This window comes from Elephantulus edwardii, unplaced genomic scaffold, assembly GCF_000299155.1.
Source record: "Elephantulus edwardii isolate Elephantulus edwardi_28Jun2011 unplaced genomic scaffold, EleEdw1.0 scaffold00039, whole genome shotgun sequence".
Lineage (NCBI taxonomy): Eukaryota > Metazoa > Chordata > Mammalia > Macroscelidea > Macroscelididae > Elephantulus > Elephantulus edwardii.
The window spans coordinates 19,333,178-19,360,457 of record NW_006399789.1 but is presented as its reverse complement, the minus strand read 5'-3'; the positions used below and the strand labels follow the sequence as shown (position 1 = coordinate 19,360,457).

The window sequence follows — 27,280 nt, the reverse complement described above, 5'->3', positions numbered from 1 at the left end:
GAGATTTCTCGCGTGTATTGGATTCTTTTAAACCTGGCCTGTATTTCTGGTAGTTCTCTTTTAATGTAATGTCCTAGTTGGTTTTGGATAATCTTCAGTAGAATTTCATTTGAGTGTGATATCAGTGATCTTATTCAACAATGTCCACACTCTGTCAGGTCATCCCTCCACCCCAAGTTCCAGAAGTTTTTATTGGTTGATAACGGAACACATAAGCACAGACTGAGAAATCCCAAGGAAATGGTACTTGTATTTCACTAGTAGTCCTTTGGTTCTTCATTTTCTAGGCACTTGTTGTATTTCTTTTTAAGATATTAGACATTTATTCTGATCACAAATATAACCCAAGTGTTAGTATGTGAATGTATTATCTTTTACTACTGTCCCTCATATTCCTTTAAATAGGAAAAAAATTAAAAGATTGACTGTCTTCCCATTGTCTATTTGGCCAGAGTTGTTCCACCTATGATTTTAAAAACAGACTGCAAGTTGGTTTTCCAAAATCCTTCTGGAACCACAGCTCATTTGTTAACACACAGAGTGTGAGTCTTAATCCTATTGATATTGATGATAATATCCTTAAGGTGAGGAAGGTAACTGGGTTAAAGGCAACTGGGAGGGACCCTCAGCAAACTGAGGGCCATTGGGACTGTGAAGAAGCAAATCTTGTCAACAATATACCAGCTCCTTCAATTAAAATAGAAGAATGCCACCCATTGCAGCTCACCCAACCAATAGCCACTGGTCCATTTCTTATAGCCTGTATGGCTCCTGTTAAGGCATAACTTGCGATGGAGCTCCAGGGATTTTCTTTCCCTGTGACATGGACCATACTGCAGTCATTTGTGGAAAAGAGATATCTCCAAATGGCAAAGCTGTCTCCTAACTGTGGAGCCCTGGTTGTAAAAGCTGTCAAACTCCCTCATAATCTCTTGATACCCATTGGAGAACTATGGAAGCCTTGATAACTTGAAAGATGCCACCATCTGTGGTGCCCATTGTAAAGGCACTATGACAGTCATCCACAATTTGCCAGGGGCAAGGATCTCATGTATACCCCTCTATCTTTACTCAGGTTCTTTTTTATTGGAGTGGGAACAAATTGTATCAATCTCTTCCAGTCAGTTGACCATGTAGCTCCAGGAAAGGCTACTGTCAGTGCCACTTCAAAGTACTGAAGAGCAACAGTGTCAGTTGTAGGTAAAAGGAACAGGGCAGGAGAGGAAGACCCTGCATGAGACGGATTGACACAGTAACTGGGGTAATGGTGGTAGATGTGTTACAGTGAGACTGGCTTAGGATAGCAAGTTCAGAGCTATTGTACATAGGGTCACTATGAGTCTCAGGTGATTGAATGACCCATAACAACAACAGCAACATCATGAAACCTATTCATTAGACCAAGATGTTGTTTTCTGAACTGAGAATGGAGACATTAGATGGTTTAATACCAAGAGAAGTGGGCATCAGGGCTGTATCTTTGTATCCATTCACTCTCTATGCTAAGTAAATCATTTGAGAAGGTGAACTTTTATGAAGAGGAATGGGAATCATCATCAACTTGCTTGTTCCGATGGCACAACCTTGCTTGCTGAAAGTGAGGAGGACTTGAAACCAAAGGGGTAGGAAGGAAGAATGGGAAAATATTTCCTAAAAGGGCACTGATTGTATACTAAAGAAATGAAAATTTAAATCGACTGTCATCATATCAGCACTCAATCATAGCTGACCATTTGGCTGGTTTTCTAAGACCATAAATCACATAGGAAGAGATTACATGTCTTTCTTCCTAAGAGTGTCTGGTGGATTTAAACTGGAAATATATAGTGGTAATGGTGACATAACACGGGGTATGTAATTCATGTTACTAAATTATACCTGTAAAAAATGTTGAATTGACAAATATGTTACTTATTACAATTTGAAAAAAAGGTAGTGGCATGAGGTATGTAAAGTCACATGAACATAGATAGCATAACTTCTTGGATCGTAAGTTTTGATCTATTTGAAACCCTGTTTTATAGTTAAGTAACCACACAGTAGAGTAGAATATAGCTTATTTCCATTTTTAATGATCCATCCTGACTCTTCAAAGACATTTCAACCTCACAGTTATCAGATGGAGCGTCAATGACTAGAGTTGGAGAATGTCCATCCATTCACCTCTGCCTTTACGGAAAGTTTGAGGAACAAATTAATGAAGGATTCCAAAGTGAATTCTATCTGGAATTTGCTAGTACATTTTCCAGTCACTTTCCAGGCAACTGAAAGTTGAACAGAGTATAAGGATGTCACCAGAAAAAACAATGTCTCTGAATTGTAGTGCTGGAGAAGATTACTGAATATCCCATGGACTGAAAAAAAAAATCCTATACAAGTCTCTCTTGGAGGACTTGAAACCAAAGTGTGCTTGGAGGTATTGATGGCGAAACTTAATCTAACAAACTTTAAAACATGTTGTCTGGAAGGACCAGTCCTTGGACAAAAAACAAGAGAAAAACCTCATTATGTTAGCAAAGGTGAAGAGTCATAGAAAGAAAGGAAGATTCTTAAAAAGATAGATTGGCACAGTGACTATAACAATGGTGGGCTTGAGTGTACTGGTAATGGGGAGGATGGTGTAGAAGAGGGCCAGGTTCAGACCGTTTTTTCACAGCATTGCTATAAGCTGTAGCTAGTGCAGTGGTGCCCAATGATTACAACAACAACAACAACCTAACTCTACATTTTTGATAGGCATTTTAAGGCCAAGAGTGAAAGTGAAACAGCATTGGATATTCACATGTGCCTTACTGATAAATATTAATCAAGTAGGAGCCATAGAGAATGGTATTATTCATCTAAAAGAAAATAAAGTGTTAGAAATATATATGTACATCAATAGTGGATAATATTTTACACAGCATTAGTTTGAAGAAAAAGTGGTTGTAATTTTTTTTTACCTTGCAATTACTGCTTTCCTTAATGGCTGTTCCTGTCTGTGAAGATAGATAACTCACTTGCTATAGTTATCATCTTCCACTTTCATTTTATTTATCATGTTCAGTTGTCAAGTATTATTATTTCAAAGCTGATAAAAGAAGTTTTATTTCAAAAAAGAAAGGAACTCTGAAATTTAGTACTGGAGTGAATGGATCTTAAGTGTGACTGGACTTGAAAAATTAAAAATGGAAAACCTGCCTGAGGCACATTGCATAGAAATGTCAAAAAGGTACAATTGGAGTTATACTTTTACTTCCTTTCCTAAGCATCCACCCCCACCCAATGTGTTAATTATTAGATGAGATGCAATCTCTTTTGAGTACTTTTTTTTGCTTTGATGTGGTACCAAAAAAAAAAAATACCAGAGGGGGTCAATGATTATTTGATTTCTTTGTCTTCTCATCAAATTAGAAATGTTTCCTCAAATATTTTGATTAAAATACTGAGTATTTAAGTGTTTATTATGTGTAGGTATAAGCCTAATTGTGGTGGTTTGACATAAATGTCTTAGGATTTCAGTAAAATTTTTAAACCAACAAATCTGTGTTTAATATAAAAATCTTTGATGTCGTAAGTTTAACTCCTTGAGCCATTAAGGGCTATTTCTAGCTCTCATTGGAGTTTGGTACACCAAATATATTTTTGTACTTATATCACACAACCCTGCTTGCTGAAACTGAGGAAGACCTAAAGCACTTGTTGCAGAAGGTCAAGGACTACAGCCTTCAATATGGATTGAAGCTCAACATCAAGAAAACAAAGACTCTCACCCCTGGGCTATTTGGCAGCAACAGCTTTAGTTTGCTTAGCTCCACAATCAACAGTCTTGGCACCAGACTAAGGTGTGACTGATACAGGCCATGGTCTATGTAATCAGTTGCTAGGCATCAGAGAGTTGGCAATGACTAAGGAGGATAGAAGGAGAGGTGATGCTTTTGTGGTGTTGGAGAAGAGTATTGAATATGGGAGTGTTAGAGAACAGTTTCATCCTAGAGAGGCTGCTCCTTGGAGACAGGAATTCTGAAGCTTTGTCTAACATACTTTGGACATGAGGAGGGATCAGTCATTGGAGAGGGTCGTCATGCATGAGTGGGTGCATGGACAGCACAGGAGAAGAAGACTCTCAATGAGATGGATTCATTTAGTGTTTAAGGTAATGGGCATAGGTGTGTCAGAGACAGTGAGATTGGCACAGGAAAGAGCAGGGTTAGGGCTGTTGCACTTAGGGTCATTATGAGTCATAGGCAACTCAACAGCACGTTAACAACAACTTTATTCCATACATTTAAAAAATGCATTGTTTACTGAAGAGGATTAAAGACTACAGCCTTCAATATGAATTGCATCTCTACATCAAGAAAACAAAAATTCTCACCACTGGACTGATAGGTAACATCATAATTAGTGGAGAAAAGATTAAAACAGTCAATGACTTCATTTTACTTGGATCCACAATCAATACACTTGGTACCAGTAGTCAGGAGATCAGGAAACATATTGTACTGGGAAAGTCTGCAATCAGGGACTTCTCCAAATTATTAAAGAGCAATAATGCCAGTTTGAAGACTAAGGTGCACTTGATTCAGACCATGGAAAAATTCAATCATTTGCTATGCTGCTGAGAACTAGGCAATAAATAAGAATGATAGAAGAAAAATTAATGTCTTTGAACTGTATGTAGTGTTAGAGAAGAGTACTGAATATCTCACAGACTGCCAAAAGGAAACATATATCTTGGAGAAGATGCACTCAGAGTGCTCCTTGGAAGCAAAGATGATAAAGCTTAATCTCACATACGCCTGGCATGATACTAAGAGAAGCTATTCACTGGAGAGGGACATTTTGTGAGGAAGATCCTCAACTGGGTGTATTTACACATATTGTAGCAATGATTTTCAGTGACTCAGAGAATGTGAATATGGAACAGAATAGGACAGTATTCAGATCTATTGTTCATACAGTTACTATGAGTCATACTAGACTCAGTGACACTTAACAACATCATCCATGTCAAATGTATATTGTCCTAAAATTTTCAGAGTGCAATATTCATCCCTTAAAATCTAATGTATAGTAGTGGCTTCACTGTTAATAATTGTCCTCACCTTTCTCTGACCCTTTCATTACCCCAATATTGTCTCAAAAATGAGGTGTTGAACGGCATTTAAAAAATTCCATAACAAGTGTGTAATAATAGATTCTCTTTGTTTTTCATAACCTTTGAGATATGCCCAGGATTTTATTGATCTTGTCTGTATCATTAGATGTGCAATTTTAAAGTTTATACTCAATAATAACTCTGAAAGCTCATAGCTCATCATCTATTAAGTATACACTGGAGTATTTTCCCCAGGGTTTACTACTCTATGCCAATTTCCTGCTTATTTTAGAGAGTGTTTTTTGAAATACATTTCTCCTTGTGTGTATTTTACTACTAAGAAAACCTGTGTCATCTGCAATATTGAGATTTCACTTGAAAACCTTTTTTGCCTCCCCAGAGAGTAATTCACTGCATGTGGAGTAGATTCATTTTATAATCCCTTCCCTATTTCTTGTGTCTAATCTGGTATCCTAGTGGAAAGAAGCTGTGCTGAAATCCAAATGACACACGGGTTGAATACACCAGCTGCTCCTTGGGAGAAGGATGGGCAGTCTCCTCTCCTGTAATTTACTGCTTCTGAAAACCTGTTGGAGGGTCAGCTATGGGTCTGTTCTGACTTGAAGGTACACATTATGAAAAATAATGCCTCCTCTCTGGTATTAAGCTTTCTTCCTAAAAACCTTCAGCCTTCTGGCTTTGTGGGCAAGGACAAGAGTCTTGCGTTAGTTCTTTTTTCTCCAGTTTTTCTTCATTTTTGCTACCTCTCTGCAGCCCCTCTGCCATTACTCAGGTGTTACAAATCAATGACTCTTAATAAAAAAAAAAAAAATTAGCCCAGAGACTCCAGGGCTCAAGGACATGCTGAACTCCTGATGATTCTTTCTCAATGGAAGTGAAATTCCCTTTGTTTTCTCTGAGATGGCTCACTGTGATAAGCCTGGTGGGATGATAAAACCAATCAATTCCCACACTGACATTTTGTTACACCTTATTTGCATAGTCCTGTTGCAAAACGGTGCCATATACCTCCTAAACATGGACTGGAAATGCGTCATATTTTTTTGACCCTCAAAAAGATGGATTGACCCAGTGACCGTAACAGTGGAGTCAAGTATGCCATAGACCATGAGAATGGCATAGGATAGGGCACAATTCAGATTTGTCATTTATGTGACTGCCGAAATCATAGTTGTGTTTGAGGTACCTAGCAACAACTACAACCCAGTCATCTGGTGGTAGAAGAACCACTTTAAATCACTTACTACACTGAAGAAGGCTTCAGGGATTGGATGGTATAGTCTGTAGGCAAATTCACTACAAACTCAAAGTTGGTACTTCTCTGGAAGTTTGAATCCACTAGAAGTTCCATTGGAAAAAGATGGACAATATGTTCCAGGGCAATTTATAGTCTCAGAAACCTGGTTGGAGGCCAGCTATGAGTTGGCTCACTCAACAGCATTGACTTTAACCTTTTAAAAAAAGTTACGTATTTTACATCTGAATCAAGTTTATTTATATCTTACTTTAGTCTACAATAAACACCCTTGATACCAGCAGTTAAGAAATCACAAGTTGTATTGCACTGGGAAGGTCTGCAGTTAGGGATGTCTCCAAATAATTGAGGAGTAATGATGTCAATTTGAGGACTAACTTGCAATTGATTCAAGCCCTTGAGCTGGATAATGAATAAGGATGACAGAAGGAGAATTGATGCCTTTGAGCTGTGGTGTTGGTGAGGAGTACTGAACATTTCGTCGACTGCAAAAAGAATGAACATATATGCTTCAGAGAAAGTGCAGCCAGGATACTCCTTGGAGGCAAGGATGGCAAAGCTTCATCTCAAATACTTTGGGCATGTTGCTAGGAGACGCTCTTCCTTGGAAAAAGATACCATGCTGAGAAAGGTGGAGGGTCAGTGAAGGAGAGGAAGAGCCTTAATGAGAGGAAGGACCGTGACTACAGCAGTGGGTCCAATTGTGTCAGAGATGATAAGATGGCATAGGATAGCACAGGGTTCAAGTCTCTTGTTCACAGAATTGCTATAACTCAGACTAGGCAACATGTAAGAACAACCACCACCTTGACTTTTAAATTTTAAATATTACCTTTCACTTCCTATTAATGAAGACAAAGGTTGAACTGTCATCCCTACTCTCACGTAGTTTTGTTTTTCCAATCTCTTAATATATAGTTTAAGAGAAAGATTTAATGTTAATATTAACTTTATATAACTGTTATTCACAGGTAATCTTTGTAGTACACTCTACTTCTATTTTCTTTCTTGTATATTTTTTGATAAAATTAGTAATATCCCTGCTGCTTTATTAATTTCAAAATAGCAATTCTTAATTCTATGCTATGCTCTGAGAAACAATTATAAAATTTTCCTCATCATAAAACCTCATTGGTAGTTTCTTAGAAAAAACCCTCCTGGAGACTTTACTCCCACACAACACCCCCGGTTCACTTTTTGTAGACAGACAAACAAACAAAAAAATCATTCATTGTTGCACAATGTCCTCCGTTCAGATGAAGAACTGTTTAAATGGAATGTATGATTAGGCATTATTTGTATGACAACAGTCCAGATTAAGGGACAAGCCCATATTTTCAAGGGTAGCATCCTTTTGTGGTCAACCTTGTAAGAAAAACAGTTAGTTAATGTGCTCATACAGTTGCCCTAAATTTAGGGTTTTATCTTGACTCTAGGTGCTCTGTAATTTGATGACGATGTGCTTTGTGTATGAATTGTTTGGAGCTCTAGTGGCTAAAAGATAAGGAGTTTCACTGCAAACTCGAAGGCACATGCTTCAAATCCACTAGTTGCTTCACCTGAGAAAGATGGGCAGTCTCCTCCCAGGGATTATGCTGCCTCTGAAATCTGCTGTAGTTGTTTTCTACAGGGAGTTACATAACAAGACTATGAGTCCGTTCTTGTTGTTATGTGCGGTGGAGTCGCTTGCAACTCATAGCGACTCTATGTACAACAGCCCTGAAACCTGCTCTATCCTGTGTCATCATTACTGTCTCAGACACACTTAACCTCATTACACTAGTCACTTTATCAATCCATCTCCTCGACAGTCTCCCTCTCTTTTTCTGTCCATACATAATAACAAAAACATGACTTCTTTTACCTTGAACTCTCATATCCTTCATTTGAGATCTAAATTTTTATTTATTGTTAATTTTAAAACTAAGGTATTATATCTTTTTAGAATATTTTTAAGAGATCTTTTAAAAAAAGTATTTATTGTGTTCTAGAGAGCTCTAGTGGCCTAGTGGCAAGAAGCTGCACTGCAATCCCAGAGGCACGCGGTTTGAATCCACCAGATGCTCTGCTGGAGAAGGAGGGGAAATCTCTTCCTGTACCAGTCAGATCCGATTTGACTGAACACACACAAAATTAAAAAAAAACTTAAAAATATTGTGTTCTCTGTAAGGTTTACACAGAAAATTAGGCTCTGTTTTAAACAATTTTCATATAATATTTTCTACAAAATTGGTTATATTTTTCACTATATGTCTATATTCTCATCTATTCATTATGATGTTTTCATTCATCTACTAAGCTTGTCTCTCCTTTCTTCTCATTTTTATTGTAAGGTTACATCGGTTTCTTATTGTTATGTGCTGTCAAGTTGACTGTTATTTATAATGATCCTTTGAACAGCACATCAGAGCTTTGCCTTATCTTGTGCCACTCTCATGATCTCTGACTTGCTCAAGTTCATTCATAGTGCTCATCCCTTGAAGTCACAGTGCTAGTCTATTAAAGGGGGAAAAAAGTCAAAGTCATTGCCATTGAGTCAGAACCAACTCATTGCTGACCTTCCAATGGCTTCTCAGAGATTTAAAAAGCATAGAAGGAGACTATCTTTCTCCTGTAGAGCAACTGGAAGACTTAAACCGCCTATATTTGGATTGACAACACAAGTCCTTAACCATGAGGCCACCTGTGCGCCTTTATGATGATCATATAGATGAATAATTACATGTAGCTCTGTAGTCATTGACTTTTATTTTTATTTTCTAAACCAATCTATTATTTTGTTGAAAGGTGAGCACCAGGAATAGCTTTAGTTCAAAGTTCAATGGGTACCTTAGAGCAATATATTACTGCTTTATGAAATTCTTTTTAGTTGACTATTGCATTTCATACCCTAAATCTTTATCTTGTCTCTAGTATTTTGATTTCCCTTTACTTTCTGTTTTTGTTTCCTGAGTGATTTCTTCACTTTTACCTTGCAACAAGTCTATTGATTTATTTTAAAATATAATTTCATTTTTAATAACTCTCTTGTGCTCTGAAATGACCTTTTAAAAATTCATATATCATCTTTTCTCACAGGTACCATATATTGTCCTTGTTCTCTAAGGTTATTGAATTTCTTTTAATATTTTAACAACTTATGTTTGTGGAAGGCCAGGATAGGCTGGAGTGTGGGGTGTTAACGTTGTTGTTGTTGTTATGTGCCATCAAGTCGTTTCCGACTCATAGCGACCCTATGCACAACAGCTCTAAACCCTGCTCTATCCTTCGCCAACCGCACCGCCTCTGACACACCCATCCCGATTACCCCAGTCACTGAATCAGTCCGTCTCATAGAGGGTCTTCCCCTCCTGCGCTGTCCCTCCACCCTCCCAAGCATGATGTCTCTCTCCAAGGACCCGTCCCTCCTGGCAACATGTCCAAAGTATGTCAGACGAAGCCCCAGAATCCTTGCTTCCAAGGAGCAGCTTGGTTTAATCCTCTCCAAGATGAATCTGTTTGTTTTCCTGGCAATCCATGGTACAGTCAGTACCCTTCTCCAGCTCCACAGCTCAAAAGCATCCACTCTCCTTCTGTCCTCCCTAGTCATTGTCCAACTCTCTGATGCATAACAAGCGATTGCAAATACCATGACCTGTATCAGGCGCACCTTAGTCTCCAGAGAGACACTGTTGCTCCTGAGTACCTTTGAGAGGTCCCTAACGGCAGACTTTCCCATCGCGATACGCTTTTTGATTTCCTGACTGCTGGTACCAAGAGTGTTGACTGTGGAGCCGAGCAAACTGAAGCTGTGAACAGTCTCAATCTCTTCGTCATCCATCCTGACGCTGCCAATTCGTCCAGTGGCGAGAATCTTTGTCTTCTTGACGTTGAGCCTTAGTCCATACTGAAGGCTGCAGTCCTTGACCCTTCGCAGAAAGTGCAAGAGGTCCTCCTCAGTTTCAGCAAGCAAGGTTGTGTCATCTGCATAATGCAGATTAATAGATCTTCCACCAATCATGATGCCACAATTCTCCTCATAGAGCCCAGCCTCTCGAATAATCTGCTCTGCATACATGTTGAAAAGGTATGGAGACAGGATGCATCCCTGGCGTACACCCTTCCCTATTTTGAACCATGCAGTGTTACCCTGCTCTGTTCTGACTACTGCCTCTTGGTCCAAGTATAGGTTTCGCATTAGCACAATTAAATGTTCTGGGATTCCCATTCTTCTCAGAGTCAGCCACAGTTTGTTATGATCCACACAGTCAAATGCCTTTGCATAATCAATGAAACACAGACATTCTTCTGGTATTCCCTGCTTTCAGCCAAGATCCATCTAACATCAGCAACGATATCCCTAGTACCACGACCCCTTCTAAAGCCAGCCTGGACTTCTGGCAGTTCTCTGCTGATGTGCTGTTCTAATCGTTTTTGGATGATCTTCAGTAGAATCTTGCTTGCATGTGAAATCAATGACACTGTTCTGTTATTGTACAATTTGGTGGTGGGGGCGGTGAAGGAAATGGGAAGTATCTTCTGTAAAAAACAATGTATTCACACTTTGTAAAAAAAATAATGAACATCAACTGGGCAGTGAGGAAGGGTGATGCTTTTTATGCAGTGGCAAATAACTTGTTTGAATTATGTTTAAATATTTGGTAGGAAGTAGAATAGGTAGGTGATGAACTTAGATAGCTGGCCAATGGGAGTTCTAATGAGCTCTTAAAGGGACAGTATTGCTTTTACTGTCCTCTTATAGCAAAATATGGGGAAAAAAGAGATAGACTTTAAAAAGGAACTGTGGAAAATGAAAATAGAGTTTAAGTATTTGGAATTCTGCTACATACATACGAAAAAAGACCTGCACTCAAGAGTATTAAAATAAACAGAACACAAAAACAAAAACCCCCAAATCATTGTTTCCTCTAGATTATTTTCTTTCTACCTTTCTGAATTAATTTAAATCTTTCCTGAAAGAGTCTTTCCTAAAGCATCTGGAAATTATCAGTGTCTAGCAATACTGTATTATTATTATTTCTAATGGTTACCCATGGCAGACAGTGTGTGGTGGTGCTCCAGGATTAAAACAAGCTTGGAAGTAGGAGTGGCATCCACTTCAGTAAATAGCTTGTCTCCAGAAACCCTATGAACCTGGAGAAAGGACAAAAGTCATGCAAGTGTTGAGGACTTTCATTCATAGGGTCGCTATGAGTCTCCTACGACTTGATGTCACTGAACAACTAACAACAGCTGTACTGTATTCAGAAACTAAACTTGTTGGATTTGATGGTGTCAGAAAAATATATTAACTCACTAAAGTGTGATTATGCTGTCATTTAATTCACAGAACCCCTAAAACGTTATCTCTAAGTCATTTCTCTAGACATGAATTATCTGAGGTTTTGTGTCGTAGCATTCTTTTCTGGTTGAAATAAAATAAGGGAACAATCACACTAGTCGATTCATTGTCAGATGCTTTAAAGTCTATAACTATGAGTCATGGAGACCCAAGAATCACAGTTTTCAGTATTTAAGTGTACTTTTATCCTTCTCATCTGCTGTATAGGGTCTTCCCATCTCTAATAATGTTCCAATTCCGTTTCTTTCGAGAAAAAAAATCCTCTGCCTCCTCTAGCATGTCAGGCGTGGGATGGGAGCCTTTGTGGGGTGGAAGAGGCCTTCTGGGATCTAAGTTATCTCCACGAGGAGTTTTGCTGACTCATTCAATATTCCTGCACTAATGTCTCAAGTTTCAGAAACTTTCTGTGGCTCAGCCACTCAAACTGGCATTTTTGCTGTTTCCTCCTTCCCTTTTCACAGATATTTCCCCCAGTGCCTCTGATTTGAGCCAATTATTCACTCTTCATGCTTTGCCAGTTTAATGATATTGCTACTCTGCTGTCCTTTCCAAATATTTTTTATAACTTTATTCTTACGTTATAGAAGACATTGTACAGTTATTTAAGCATTTTTTAAGAAATTAAGTAGTATTTTTTTAATTATTAAGAAATTATGCAGTTCAAAACAACTATGAGATATCATCTCACCCCGGTAAGAATAGCAAAATTTAACAGAACCATGAACAACAAATGCTGGCGAGGTTGTGGAGAAACTGGAACCCTTATTCACTGTTGGTGGGAGTGTAAAATGGTGCAACCACTTTGGAAGGCTGTATGGCGCTTTCTCAAAATGTTGCAAACAGAAATACAATTTGGGCCGGCAATTCCACTTCTGGGAATTTACCCAGTGGGATGACATAGCAATGAAAGAGTTTTTATTTTACTCATCAAAGAGAAAAGTGAATTGGGGAGAAAGGGGTGGGTAGGCACTAAAGTGCAACTATGAGTGACTGGAAACCCTAAGTCTCTGTAAACTTTCATTAAAATTAATTTATAAAAGAAAAAGAGAAGTTATACAGTAGTGAGTTAATTTTTTTTTAAAGTGAACTGGAAGGGGTAGGGAGGAAATTGTGCAACAATAAATGAATGAAAACAAACCCAACTTTTCAGTAAACTCTCATTAAAATCACAATTTGGGGGGGGAAAGGTCATAATTAATTGAATTATTTCTTTAGGCAGATGCTTATCAACACAAATAGTCCTGGGAAATTACCCTAGAATTTCACCATATGTGTCATGTGAGACTTTGGGTCCTTTAAAAGTAGTTATTAAGTCTAAATTAACAAAAGTTTCTTATTATGCAATAGACAGAATTTATTTTAGTCTGAAAAGGGTCTTCATACAAAAGAAAAAATGGAGTGAATCACTGTCTTGTGTTATTTTTATGTTTATTGATATCAGATATCAGATAGCTGATATCAGAGGTAGTGCAGTAAAAAAAAAATATCTAGCTCATTGGAACTATTCTTCCTTACTTGAAAACAGAAGTATCCAAAAGTTTGCCATCTTTTTCCCTTATTGGTAGAAGGACAAGTAACAGATTTCCATGTTTATTATCCTCCTTAATAAAACTAATAACAGATGAGAGGTTTAACTAATGATCTTCAGCATCTTTGCTGTCATTCACATTATTATTGCATTTTTGAAAAACAAAAAATGACATATGGTTCAATGGGGGAAGAATATTTATCTGAAAAACAGAGGATTTTGATCTGAAATAGTTCCTTTACTAATGAATAGAAGTTAATTTTTAAATGACTTCAATTATAAAGTTCCTGTCTTCTTTTTTAATTTTTATTAATTCAGTGTTGCCTGTTTTCTGTCTTCCTATTGTCCCTTCCTGCTGGTTGGTAGCCTATTCCCCATTAATGCCACAATTATTATTCTTGTTTGTATTTCAAGGGTGAAAATGATGCAATAAATAGAAGTTGAGTGGGAGACTTTCATAGCAATAAATGCATATAGTATGACCATAATACTATAAAGTATATATAAGTAGTTACAGCTATATATAGATAATTGAGAAAAGATTTATTTCTTACTTAATAAAGTGTTAACTCTTCTAATCATGGGAATGCAATTTGTGTACTAGCTTAAGTGACCGCGATTCTTCACAGCTGACTATCTTCTGATCCCATGTTATGTGAAATTCACTGGGCATTTTCCACTGAAGGATTTGTTTACTGTTATGGAATCTTAAATCAAAATGTTACATCAAAGGCAAAGAGTTTCATCAAAGGAACTTCAGAAAAATCTCACAAGAACTAAATACTCCACTGGTGTGCTTAAGTAATTAGCAAAAGCGACAATGTTATTCCAGTATATAAACGAGACTCATAATTTGTTCTCTTTCACGTGTGCTTTTCCCATGGCCAAAAATATCTTCAAATTACGAATAAACACTAATGAGGAGAGAGTTTAAAATCAGGCCAGCTCTTGCATTTCAGCTGACAGAAAATTCACTGAAATACTTACTGTCTCTGTGAAACACCAAGAAATTCCTCATGTTTGAATATTAACACCTAGGGAATGTAACCCACTTGAAGGAAATGTACCTTCAACAACCTTCTGGTTTAGTTTAAACCAATATGCAAATGTTTTATGTAATTCATACATGGTGCCCATGAAGCTTGTATTACCCTTTTGAGCTTTGATCACCCTTAATAAGCAGTGGCATTCAGGACACTTAAAAAATAATCTTTTTCTTTGGAGTTGCGTGGAGAAATCATTACTAACTAGAGTGTAGAATTGTTGATGGAACGGAGATCAAGTGAATTGTATGCCCTCTGCTTTTAAAATAGAATTGATCTCTATCATTACTATAAGAATCTGCATTTTATGTGACACCTGCCATGAGAAATGGATGCTTGGTAAGTAAGCCAATGATGTTGAACTTGTATTTTCCAACTGACTTGTTTTTCTTATGAAGGCAGCATTTTCGTGAAATTGTGTTTGTTTTTCTTTCTGATAGGCTCTAATTGAAGTTGGAAGGTTCATTACACCATGCCTGGGAATATGTTGTCAAATACAATTCACCTTTCCTTTAGTGAAGGTTGCCATAATTGTGCAGGACAGGGGACTCCAGAGCTCTCAGCTGTCATCCTATTTGGCTTCAATTTCATTCATCACAAGTAGAATATCTACAGTGTTTTGCATCTTTACTTTGAAATGTTGATATGCCAAAACAAATGTTAAAACCTGGGCATGAATCAAAGTAGATGAACATTGGCACTCAGACAATATTTTATAGGCTCAATCTTATGTCTTTTTCAATTCTGATGAAATAATACAACTTTAAATGCTTCACAAATGATTCACCTGAAAACCAAGGAACACATCTGATTTCATAAAAATCAAATTAATTTAGATTTCAGAAGGAAACCAGAAGTCTAAAAACTTTGTGCATATTCCACACACACTTCTCATGAATAAGGGTATTTTTTTTCTTTTATTTGGGAAATTGAATATATGTCAGGTAGCTTTGGGCTGTTCGATAAAATGAGTCTACTTCAGACTGAGAACTGTTTTTATTAACAGATTTTATAAACTGGCTTGGTAGTTTCCAGCTTTGTGGCAAGAACAATCTATCATAATAAACCTGTAACATAAACATACAGGCTACATTCTTGTTTTGAAAGTCTGTAAGAGAAGTCCCCTCATGAACAATTTATATGAGAGGCTCATAAACTGAAGTTCGGCAATAGCACAAGCTACTGCCATGAATGTTGTGTTGTTTAAGGTACTTCAAATCATGGGGAAAAATCCTGTCAAGATAACAACTGGAAGGAAGAATTTATTTATTTATTGTAAACTGACCAGTATATTAGGAATTGCATAAAACAGGGCAATGTTCTCTTCTTTGCATGGAATATTTCGTTCTGCTTGGCATTAGGTAAAATGATGACTGTGTAGATGTAATTTTTTTTCCTTATTTCAATCTGATGTTATTTTTTAAATATTAGCTGCGTTTTAGTTCTATTTTAGTTATTGCTTACCATTGAGTCAGAACAGACCCATAGCAGACCCTCTGGTGGGTTTTCAGAGGCACTTAATGGCACATGAAGAGATTGCCCATCCTTCTCCCATGGAGCAGCAAGTGACCTTGAACTGCACACCTTCAGAATTGCAGCGCAGTTTCTTGCCACCTGGCTACCAGAGTTCCTATAGTATATCTTGGGGGTGGGAGGCTAGGGTGGGATGGCTTGATGATATAAATCTTAAATTTGATGGTTTGGTCATCTCTTCAACTGTTTTAGTCATTTCATTATTCTAACTAGCAATTATAGTGAATAGCAATTAAAAGTTTTCCTTTTTTTTTTTTAAATCCGACATATTTCTTTTTTGAATCATTTTCCTTTCTACCCACAATGGCTATAATTCTCAAAAGGAAATAAGGTATCTAAGTGTGGATGTTTATAAACTAACAAATTAATTACAGAGTAATATGTTAGTTTGTGCTATTTAAAAACTTTCTTTGAATAGTTTAAAAACCTCTCTTGATAAGTTAGATATTTTTAGTAATGGGTTATGGCTATTTTGTATTCACCCAAGAGATCCTCAGGAAAAGACCTGGTACACTTTTTCAATCAAGACCACATCAGAGGGACCTTATGGGGAAGTCATACCTTATCAGGTGGGATGACTAGAAGTCAGAATTGCCCTGGAAATTTATTTAATGAAAATCAATTTCCCAATATTATTTATGCTCAGATTGATTATGCAAAGGCATTTGACTGCGTGGATCATAACAAACTGTGGCTGACTCTTAGAAGAATGGGAATCCCAGAACATTTAATCATGCTAATGCGAAACCTATACTTGGACCAAGAGGCAGTCGTCAGAACAGAGCAGGGCAACACTGCATGGTTCAAACTTGGGAAGGGTGTATGCCATGGATGTGTCCTATCTCCAAACCTTTTCAACCTGTATGCAGAGCAGATTATCTGAGAGGCTGGGCTCTATGAGGAGAAGTGTGGCATTAGGATTGGTGGAAGATCTATCAACAATCTGCGCTATGCAGATGACACAACCCTGCTCGCTGAAACTGAGGACCTCATGCACTTACTGCAGAGGGTCAAGGACTGCAGCCTTCAATATGGACTGAGGCTCAATGTCAAGAAGACAATAATTCTCACCACTGGACCAATTGGTAGCATCAGGATGGATGGCAAAGAGATTGAGATTGTTCACAGCTTCAGTTTGCTCGGCTCCACGGTCAACACTCTTGGCACCAGTAGTCAGGAAATCAAAAAACGTATTGCGATGGGAAAGTCTGCTGTTAGGGACCTCTCTAAAGTACTCAAGAGCAGCGGTGTCTCTCTGGAGACTAAGGTGCACCTGATACAGGCCATGGTTTTTTCAATCACTTGTTATGCATCAGGGAGTTGGACTATGACTAGGGAGGATAGAAGGAGAATTGACACCTTTGAGCTGTGGTGCTTGAGAAGAGTATTGAACATACCATGGACTGCCAAGAAAACAAACAGATTCATCCTAAAGAGGGTTAAACCAGGCTGCTCCTTGGGGGCAAGGATTCTGGGGCTTCGTCTGACATACTTTGGACATGTTGTAAGGAGAGACAGGTCTTTAGAGAGGGACATCATGCTGGGTAGAGTAGAGGGAGAGACCAGGGGGAGAAGACCCTCTATGAGGTGTATTGATTCAGTGACTGGGGTAATCGGTATGGGTGTGTCAGAGGCAATGAGATTGGCACAGGATAGAGCACGGTTTAGGGCTGTTGTACATAGGGTCGCGATGAGTCGCAAACGACTCGACGGCACTTAACAACAACAACAGATGACAATTTGAGTATTTCCTAAATCAACTGTTAAATCTAGGTTTCTCTTTCTTACTTGTAAAGGCAATAAAAGTAAAATCACATACAACACAAAAGCAAGATGTTAATAATGGAGGGAAAAGGTTGTGCAAGGAGAGAGTGAAGGCACGGTGGTGGCGTAATCTGTTGTGTGTTGCACTGCTGGCCAAAAGGCATTGTATCTCTGACAGTTTAAATTAACTTCTGTTCTTTCAGAGAAAGATGGGCAGGCTCTTCACATTAAGATTCAGAGCCTCTAAAACATCATAGAGGAATATTATTTGGACCAGACTGGGAGCAGTAGGTTAAAAGGGAAGAGGGAATATTTAAGAATTCTTTGTACTTTCTGTACAATTTTTGTCTTAACCTAAAATTACTACCCCTAAATACAATACCTAGGCCCCTTGTTGTTGTTGTTGTTATGTGCCGTCGAATTCTTCCTTGTGCTTTGGCTTCTCTACGCTCCAGTGCAATCTTCAGAGTTTCTTCTGACATCCATTTTGGTCTTTTCTTTCTCTTCTTTGTAATGACCGTTTACACTCTTCCTGAATGATATCTTTGACATCCTCACACAACTCATCTGGTCTTCGCTCATTAGTGTTCCTGAGATGATTCTGAAATTCAGGTGGTATAAAATTCAAGTCATATTTTGGCTCCTGTGGATTTGGTTTAATTTTCCTCAGCTTCAGCTTGAACTTGCATATGAGTAATTGGTGGTCTGTTCCACAGTCATCCCCCGGCCTAGTTTTCACAGCTGATACTGAGCTTCTCCAGCGGTTCCTTCCGCAGATGTAGTCGATCTGATTCCTATGCATACCATCAGGTGAAGTCCATGTGTATAACCTGCGTTTGTGTCTCTTATAAAATGTATTTGCAACGAATAAGTCATTGATTTTACAAAATTCAATCATTCTAGCTCCAGCCTCATTCCCGTCACCAAGCCCATCTTTTCCGACCACTGATTCTTCTTCACTATTCCCAGCTTTTGCATTCCAGTCACCCATTATTATCAATGCATCTTGATTGCATGTTCGATCTATCTCCGACTGTAAAAGTTGGTAGAAATCATCTATTTCTTCTTCTTTGGCTCTGGTTTTTGGTGCATATATCTGAATGATAGTGGTATTTACTGGGCTTCCTTGTAAGCGTAGGGATATAATCCTGTCACTCACAATGTTGTACTTCAAGATGGATCTAGAAATTACTTTTTTTACTATAAAGCCAACCCCATTTTTCCTTGTCTTTTCATCTCCGGAGTAATATATCATATGGTCATCAGACCTAGGCCCCTAGATCCCTAATTTCTCTCTTCTGTTAAAGTACAACTCGTTCTTTGGATGGCTAGGGTTTAAACTGGGCCATTTTTTAAAATGTTAAACACTTTTTTAAAATTAAATATTCTGAAATACTTAAAATACTATTCTTTGTCAATAAAGAGCATTCAGATCCACAGACATACTCAAGCAAAAAAGGCTTTTGACTAAGTTTTCATATTAAAACAGGTATATCAGAACTCTGCCGATCCTGTGAGGGTCAGATGGTTGAGATCTGTTTAATCAGCTGATTTTTAGAAAGAAATCAACAAGTCTTTCTTTCTACATCACATTAATCTGATTGTGTTTTTGTTGTATAGCGTCCAATAGGAACTCATTCATAGCTAACTCTCCAGCAGGTTTTCAGAGGCTGTAATTTACACAGGAGGAGAGTGTCCATCTTTATTGTGCAGACTGCTAGCAGATTCACACCACATGCCTTTGGGTTGACAGGATAACTTCTTGCCTCTAAACCGTAAGAGCATCACTAAAATCTTCATCATTGCAGTATAGCGTCTGATGACAGCTGGCAACACAACATGATCAGAATTTAGACCTGAAAAGTAATTCTTCAGCTTGTAAAACTTCACCACAGGTTCAATCTGGTATCTGAAACACAAATACTATGATTTACTTTTTTTCCCCCTTTAAGAAATTGTTCAAATTTTTAAAGTACAACTGTTTAGAGGCTTTGTATTTTTAAAGTGCAAAGGTCTAATGCATGTTCAAGAGCTTTCAACACTAGAGTTAAATTATTTTTAGGAAACACTAGTTAATTCTGTTATTTCTTTGGGTAACTGCTTGAGGTCTCTTCTTCTTCTCTGGGTTAATAACATAAAAATTTACACTTAAAAAATTAAAACAGTATGTAATGACAAAGGCTGGAAACAAAAGACAAATAATTGGAACTCAAGGGATTTTCCTAAGCAAAATCTCAGATAATGTGCCATTACTTCTTAAGAAAAGCATTTATATACAAAGACCACATTTAGTTGTTTAAATACATTGAAAATTCCTTACTATTTTTACAAACTGTTCAATTATTGTTTCCATGCTAAATATTCATAAAAAGTATTCATTCACATAATCCTTTATAAAGTGAAGAAAGCTAAAAAGTAGGTCATGTATTGAGAAGCCTTTTCTTGACCAAATGGTTACTTTTGTATATATACATTTTTTTTAGAACAAAGATCAGCTCAGGAACTACAGTACTTGGTATAATAAGAGTGTAATTCACTAGAAAACCATCCTTTTGTTTCCCAGAATTAATTCCATTTCACTGTGGATGTATTCTAAAGAAAATTCAAGGGCACAATTCTTTCCTATTCCACAGTTAGTGAATATTTCATTCCAGTGACCAATTTAAATGGAGGTGAGAAAATGTGACTTTGTATAGATTGTTAAGGAAAAACTAACATAAGATTCTTGTGAGTACAAACTAGGGACATGCCTAGGTGTCAGAAGGCTCCATTCATGCTTGCTGCTATAAAAGCTTTTGGGTTGGAGCTCTTGGCACAGAGACCGAGAGCATCAGGCTACCATCTGTGCCCAGTGATATTTATTCAACTTCTAATGAATTTGAATCTATCAGATCTCTTAACTATCCACCTTGTTCTGTGCTGTTGAGTTGATTTTGATTCTTAATGACTCCATGTGACAGTGGAACTTCCTCCTAGGGTTTTTAGATCTCACGGATATAAATTGCCAGATGTTAGGGTTTTGTTTTGGTTTTTTTTCTCCCTGGAGCTGTTGTGTGCATTTGAGCCACCAACCATTTTTGGTTAAAAGCCCAATGCTTAACAATTTTTCCACTAGGTCTGCCTCTACTATCCCTAAAAGTATTATTGCTGTGTGTCACTGAGTTGCACCCAACTCCTAGAGGACTCTCTAGGGGGTTTTCAGAGGCAGTAATTGTATGCGGAGAAATTGTCCAACTTTCTGTGCCAAGCAGCTTGTGGATTTGAGCTGTGTGCCTTTGGATTTAAACAGTGTAGTTCCTTACCACCAGACAACAGAGCATAAGTTAAAACATGGATTAAAAAGAGGAATACTAATACCTTTTAATAAATATAAAAAATCCAAGTTTTTTTAAAAAGGCCATGTACACTCTTGTTGATTGTGACAATACCTACCCCCTGTGTCAAAGCAGAAGTGCCACTAGGCTGTCACCTTGCAGAAGCAGATCTCCATATTTTTCCCCCCACAAAGTGGCTGGAAATTTTGAATGGCTAAGCTTTTTATCAGTAGTCTAGACCTTAACTGTTATCAAAGAAAAAGAAAACACAGTTAATAGAGATTATTTTGCTAAATATTTATTGAATAAAAGAGGCACTGGAGGCAGTGGCTTAAAGCCCAAAAGGGCCCTTGGACCTGTGGCCCTCAAGCCTATTTCAAACTGTTTTTCTGTCAAATGTTCTTCTAGGAGGTATAGCACTGGTCTGTGCATTGCTGTACAGAGGTAACTCGTGGTTGCTGTGATGCTGAATACTGTGACACTGAGGTGCCAAATGTGATAATGGTTATCCATGATGGACAGTGTTCGGTGGAGCTCCCTGATTAAAACAAGCTTGGAAGCAGGAGTGACATCCACTTCTGAAATGACTTGCCACTGGAAACCCTATGAACAGTGCTCAGGCCTTTTGTTCATAGGGTGGCTATGAGTGATTTGTGATTCGATAGCACCTAACAACAACAGTTACTGTTAGATTGTCCTTGGGTGCTTTTCATGAGCTATTTGCTAAACTCAAGAGATGTGCCCTTCCCCTCCTATAATACTACATATAATTCCTGTCTGGGGTTGTATTAGGAGCCCTCATGGCACAGTGGTTAACACACTATTTCTAAATTATTAATCTCTGAAGTGTGTAATATTCTTCCCTAGTCATCTGGGGCACAAGTATAGGATCCTATCCCAATAGCTTGCATTATTTCCCTTCAACCCCAATTGTGTGGGTCAGCTTTGCTTAAGGATGTGTAGTAATCATTCAAATGTTTTTTTTCTGCAGATAAAAATAAATTCCAGCAAACAAAATGAAATAGGTGTGAGGCTACCATTTAGTAGATTTCTCTGCAATGTGATGAGTTAGTGCAGTACAGGCTATAGTCTCTAAAACTTAAAAAAAAACCAACCCAAAAAGTACCAGTTCTTAGAGGAACAATGCAAGAGAAGAAGAATCTGGATGGGATGGATTGATACTGTAACTAGGGCAATGTGGGTAGGTGGGTGGGAGTCAGTGAGCCTGGCTCAGAACAGGAAAATCTCCAGAGCTGCTGTACCTAAGGTCCCTATGGGGTTGCAGGCAACTCGACGTCACATAACAGCAACATTGTTGTTGGAATTCACTCTTAGTGACCCTGACATTGTGGGCTATTTGTTCTGAAGAATACCGCTTTGTAAACACATTTGAATCTAAATGTGTATGAGTTTCAGTCAGTCACTTACTTCATATCATCATTCTCATTGCCATTGAGTTAGAACCGAGTCCTAAATGACTGTAATCCTTGACCTTCTGCAGCAGGCGCTTCAGATCTTTTTCAGTTTCAGCAAACAAGGTAGTGTCATCTGCATAATACAGGTTGTTGATGAGTCTACCTCCAATCTTTTAAATTCCTCCTTATAAATGCTTTTTCCTGAATGGTCTGTTCTGCATATAGGCTGAAAAGGTATGGAGATAGGATGCATCCCTGATGCACTCCCTTCCTGATTTTGAAGCATCCAGTGTTTTCCTCTTCTGTCCTGAGGACTGCTTCTTGGTCCAATTAAAAGTTTCATAAGCACAATCAAGTGTTCTGGGATTCCCATTTTCCTCAAGGTTACCACAATTTGTTGTGATACACAGCCAAATGCCTTTACATAGTCAGTGAAACACAGATGGACATTCCTCTTGTATTCTTTTCTTTCTGTCGTGATCCATCTGACATTGGCAATAATATCTCTAGTGCCATGACCTCTTCAAAACCCAGCTTGTATTTCTGATAGTTCTCTGTCAATGTACAGTTCCAGGATGTATTATTTCTGGATGATCTTCAGAAGGATTTTGCTAGTGTATATTAATGATATTGTTCTATAATTTTCACTCTGTCAGGTTACCTTTTTTAGGAATGGAAATAAATATGGATCTCTTCCAGGCAATTGGCCATTTAGTTGTTCTCCAGATTTCTTGAAATTTCTAATTCACATGAAGACAACACAGTGTGTGTGTGTGTGGGGGGGAACTTAGTGATGTCCTTCAGAAAGTATAACACTATGTGGCACAGTTTTTCTATAACATACACGAGGCCAACATCAGTAAGAATTCACTCAATGGCCAACAAACAAACAAAAGCCCAAGAAAACACAGAGGCTGAAATGTTGGTGTTGTGTACCATCATGTTGGAGCTAGCACATAGCTGACCCTCTAGTGGGTTTTCAGAGGCTGTTAATCACATGGGCGGTTATTGTCATTTGCAGTATTATTAGCTAAGGAAAGAATGATATTTTGTAAGAATCATATAATAAGTAGAAGCCAGGACATAAAGGCTTATAAACTTTGATAATTTGCTTTTGTTTTATCCTCAGTATATGGGAAACAATTAGATGTTTTTCTGAACAGAGAAGCAACATGATTTTAAATACTTGTTGGATTATTTTTCTACCGTGGGAACTATTTGGAAAATGGACTGTAGACAAGAGGCATATTTTAGCCACATGTTGGAGTGGGTTTTTCTTTTCCTTTACAATCTTGAAAAATTCAAGTTTATTATGGCTTTTATTATTCTGCAGCATATATTTTAAGACATTTGGCTAAGTAAAATACTATAGTCTGGAAGCAAACCATAAAGCTAGAAATTAGTTTGATGATTCTTCAAAAGTTCTGTTATGTTTAAAGCTCAATTCTGTATTAAAAGAGCTACCAATGTTTAAAGTCTATAAAAGGTTGGGTTCTACCCTCCCCCATCCCCACACCAGGCCCCGTATTTGATTTTCAAATATGTTGTGGGTAAAGCTAGGAAAAAGACTTATTTGAGAAGCTATAACTAAAATTGGATAGGATTCAGAGATTCAACATATATAAAAAGATTTCAGCTAAACTCTTAAAATAATTAAATTTAAAATAAACAAGCAAAAGCATTGCTCAAAAAACTTTTGCCTAAAGATTATTCCTGAATTTTAAAAAAGCCAGCAAAAATTTATGTTACAGAATGGAAAATTCACTTATTGTAAATCATATACTCGCTTATTTTGATAGTTTCTCATAATTTGTCAAGATGCTCTTTGTTAAAGTTTGATTTTTGCTTTGTAATTTGTATTTGTCATTCCCTCTGGGTTTACCTACATTAGCTATTTGTTAGGTTTATTTGTGGTAGTTACAGGTTACAACTATGAACATTTTTATTGACTATTGTCAATAGCAAGCAATAGCATTTTCAACTGCTTTCTGATGCATCTTAAAGTTGGACAGACAGTAAGGATGACTGAAAAGGAACTGGTGTCTTGGAAACGGGGAGTTGGAGAAGACTACTGAATATCCTATGGACTGCCAAAAGAGCAAATAAGTCTGTCCTGGAGAAAGTGTAACCAGAGAGCTCCTTGGAGGTGGGGATGGTGAAACTTCAATTGACATACATTTAGCATGTTGTCAGGAGTGTAAGGTAATGACAGAAGGGAAGATCCTGAACTGGATGGATTGATACAGTTATTTTTAACAGTGGGCTTGAGTATGGCAGAGATCATGACAACGATTCATGCCAGGACAAGATTTTAATCAGTTCTTTATAGGGCTGCTTGAGTCTATTCCAACTAGACAGCACTTAAGAACTTCAATGGGTGGGAAAGTAATAAAAAAGAGTCAAAATTACTCTTTTGTCATCTTAGTATGTGACATCATCTTCTGTTCTGTGTCAGCCTCCCACTTTACTCAGGAGAGTTTTTATTCCCAAGCTTTTGACAATCAGGGAGAGCCCATCTCATTTATCCTCCCATGTCTGGCACCAGAAAGTCACAATGAAGGCTAAGGAAACAGGTTTAGCTTCTTTCATACACTAAATATTTCTAAATATGTCATCAATATGAATATTTTAACATATGCTGTATGTTAAACTGGTTCAAAAAGCATTATTGAAATCCTAATCCTTATACCTGTGAATGTGACCTTGTTGGACTCGAAGATACAGGATTTTTCATTGAAATATATTACTAGCTAGCAAAGTCACACCAAACTAGGGTGAATCCTAACTTTTTCATAAATGAATTATTTTCTACTTTGAATTTTTTAGTTGACAAATGCTTTAATTAATACAAGGGATGGTAAAATCATGGGAAAAATGTTTTATAGCGGAAATATGGATTTTGATACAATTATGTGGGATACCTATGTTTCAGGTAGACTCTGCTGGTAAGTTTGGTGAGGAGAAGCCCATTTTCTCAGGTTCACACAGTTACACAGGTACCCACCAGGCAGTAGCAGGTAGTATGTTTGAGATAGCTTCTCTGAATACCTGAGTGACTGAAAATGTTGGTGAGTGATAGATGACCTTTAAAAGTCATTAAAAGATGAACTCTAACCCCCTCCTGAGTGTCATTGTTGTTATGTTCCATCAGGTCAACTATAACTCATAGTGATCCGATGCACAATAGTTCTGAACTCTGCTCTATCCTGAACCAATCTCACTGTCTCTGATAGACCTACCCTTTTTACCCCATTTATTGTGTCAACTCATTTCATCTGAAGTCTTCCTCTCCTGTGCTAACCCTGGACCCTTCAAAGTCCTATATACTTCCCAAAGACTGCTCCCTTCTGGATACATGCCCAAAGTATATGATATGGAGTCTCAAAATCCTTGCCTCTAAAGGTAGCTTGGTTTCACCCTCTCCAATATAGACCTGTTAGTTCTCTTTGTAGCTCATGCTATGTTCAAGATTTTTCTCCAGCACCACAACTCAACTGGAAGACATCAATTCTTCTTCTGTCCTTCTTGGTCATTGTCCAGCTCTCTGATACATAGCAAGTAATTGCAAAGACCATAGCCTGAATCAGGTACACCTTACGCTCTAGATTGATTTTATAAAAGAGAACAGATACGAAAACCAGATCACAAAGAGGAGAAGACAAAATGTCAGGATTTACCTACAAACCAAAAATACTTGAAACTCTTGGGGCTTCTAGAAGTCAAAGGAAACAAGGAGGAACCTTTCTCTAAAGGCTACAGAAACAATGTAGCCCTGCTGATTTTATGATTCAGACTTCCTTTGTTGTTAATAGTTGAGTTGCAATTGCTTATAGTAACCCTAAAAACAAGTTAAAGCAGTGTGTATTTTGTACCATCCTTCCAATCTCCACCATGTTCCAGTCCATCATTACAGTCCTTGTAATTCACTGCATTGGGGATCTTCCTCTCTATAAGTCACCCTTTACTTTTCCAAGCATGATGTCTTCAAGCACTGGAACCTCCTAACAACATACCCATAGTGTGTGAGATAAAGTTTCTTTGTCTATGCCCCACCCCCACGCCAGGGACACTCTTCTCTTCCTCTAAGACAGATCTTTTCCTTTGGGCAGTCTATGATAGATTTAGTACACGTTGTCAACTGCACATTTCGAAGGCATCAATTCTTCTGTCTTGCTTACTCATTGTTCAACTTTCATTTTTAGCCTCAAGAATGAAGAGAAAATACATTCCTGTATTTTTGAGCCACCTATTTTGTAGTATTATGTTACCACAGTCTTATGTTGATAACTTTAAATTGAGAACATCATTGTAGGAAGTAATTATGAACAGTATCTTCTTTCTTTTTTAATGTTCTTTGTGTTATAGGATAAAATGAAATAAGCATTTACCCTCAAGAAAATATATAATCTTATTGGAGAAAGAGATAATAGAAAGAGATAATTTTTACAAGAAAAAGAAAAATAATTGAATAGTAATTGAAAAAGGTTAGGCAGGTAGGTGATATAGAATATCAAAGGCAAAATATAATCAAAAAGCATTCTAGACAGTAATACTTGAGCTGGGGCTAAAGAGGTGCTTTGGGATTAAATATGAGAGAGGTAATAGAGAGAAAATAGGTAGATCTTTCAATCAGTGTTTTAGATTGGCATATGTAGAAGCAAAGGGATTTAGTGTAAATAATTTACTGGGGAAAATACACTAATTTATTGGTAATGAGGGAAGCAATATAAGATATGGGAAGAAACTATGAAAAACTGTGATTTTAGGAGGTAAGACTCAGTTTACCTACAGAGAAGTCTGGACGCAGGAGGGAACTGTTGAATCCTAATGTGTAGGAACTCTCGAGCTCTACTACCGTTCCAAAGCTGGCTGGTTCAAATCCACCCATTACTGATTTCTAGCCACTGAAAATCTCCTAGAGGGTCAGCTATGAGTCAGGTTCTGACTTAAGAGCATTGAGTTGTTTATTGTGGAAGACACAAGTAG

At 37.7% G+C, this 27,280-nt stretch overlaps 1 pseudogene; it reads right to left on the bottom strand.

Moving 5' to 3' along the window:
- Nucleotides 1-555: 555 nt before the first annotated feature.
- On the bottom strand, nucleotides 556-27,182 carry LOC102846214 (annotated as a pseudogene).
- Nucleotides 27,183-27,280: the final 98 nt, after the last annotated feature.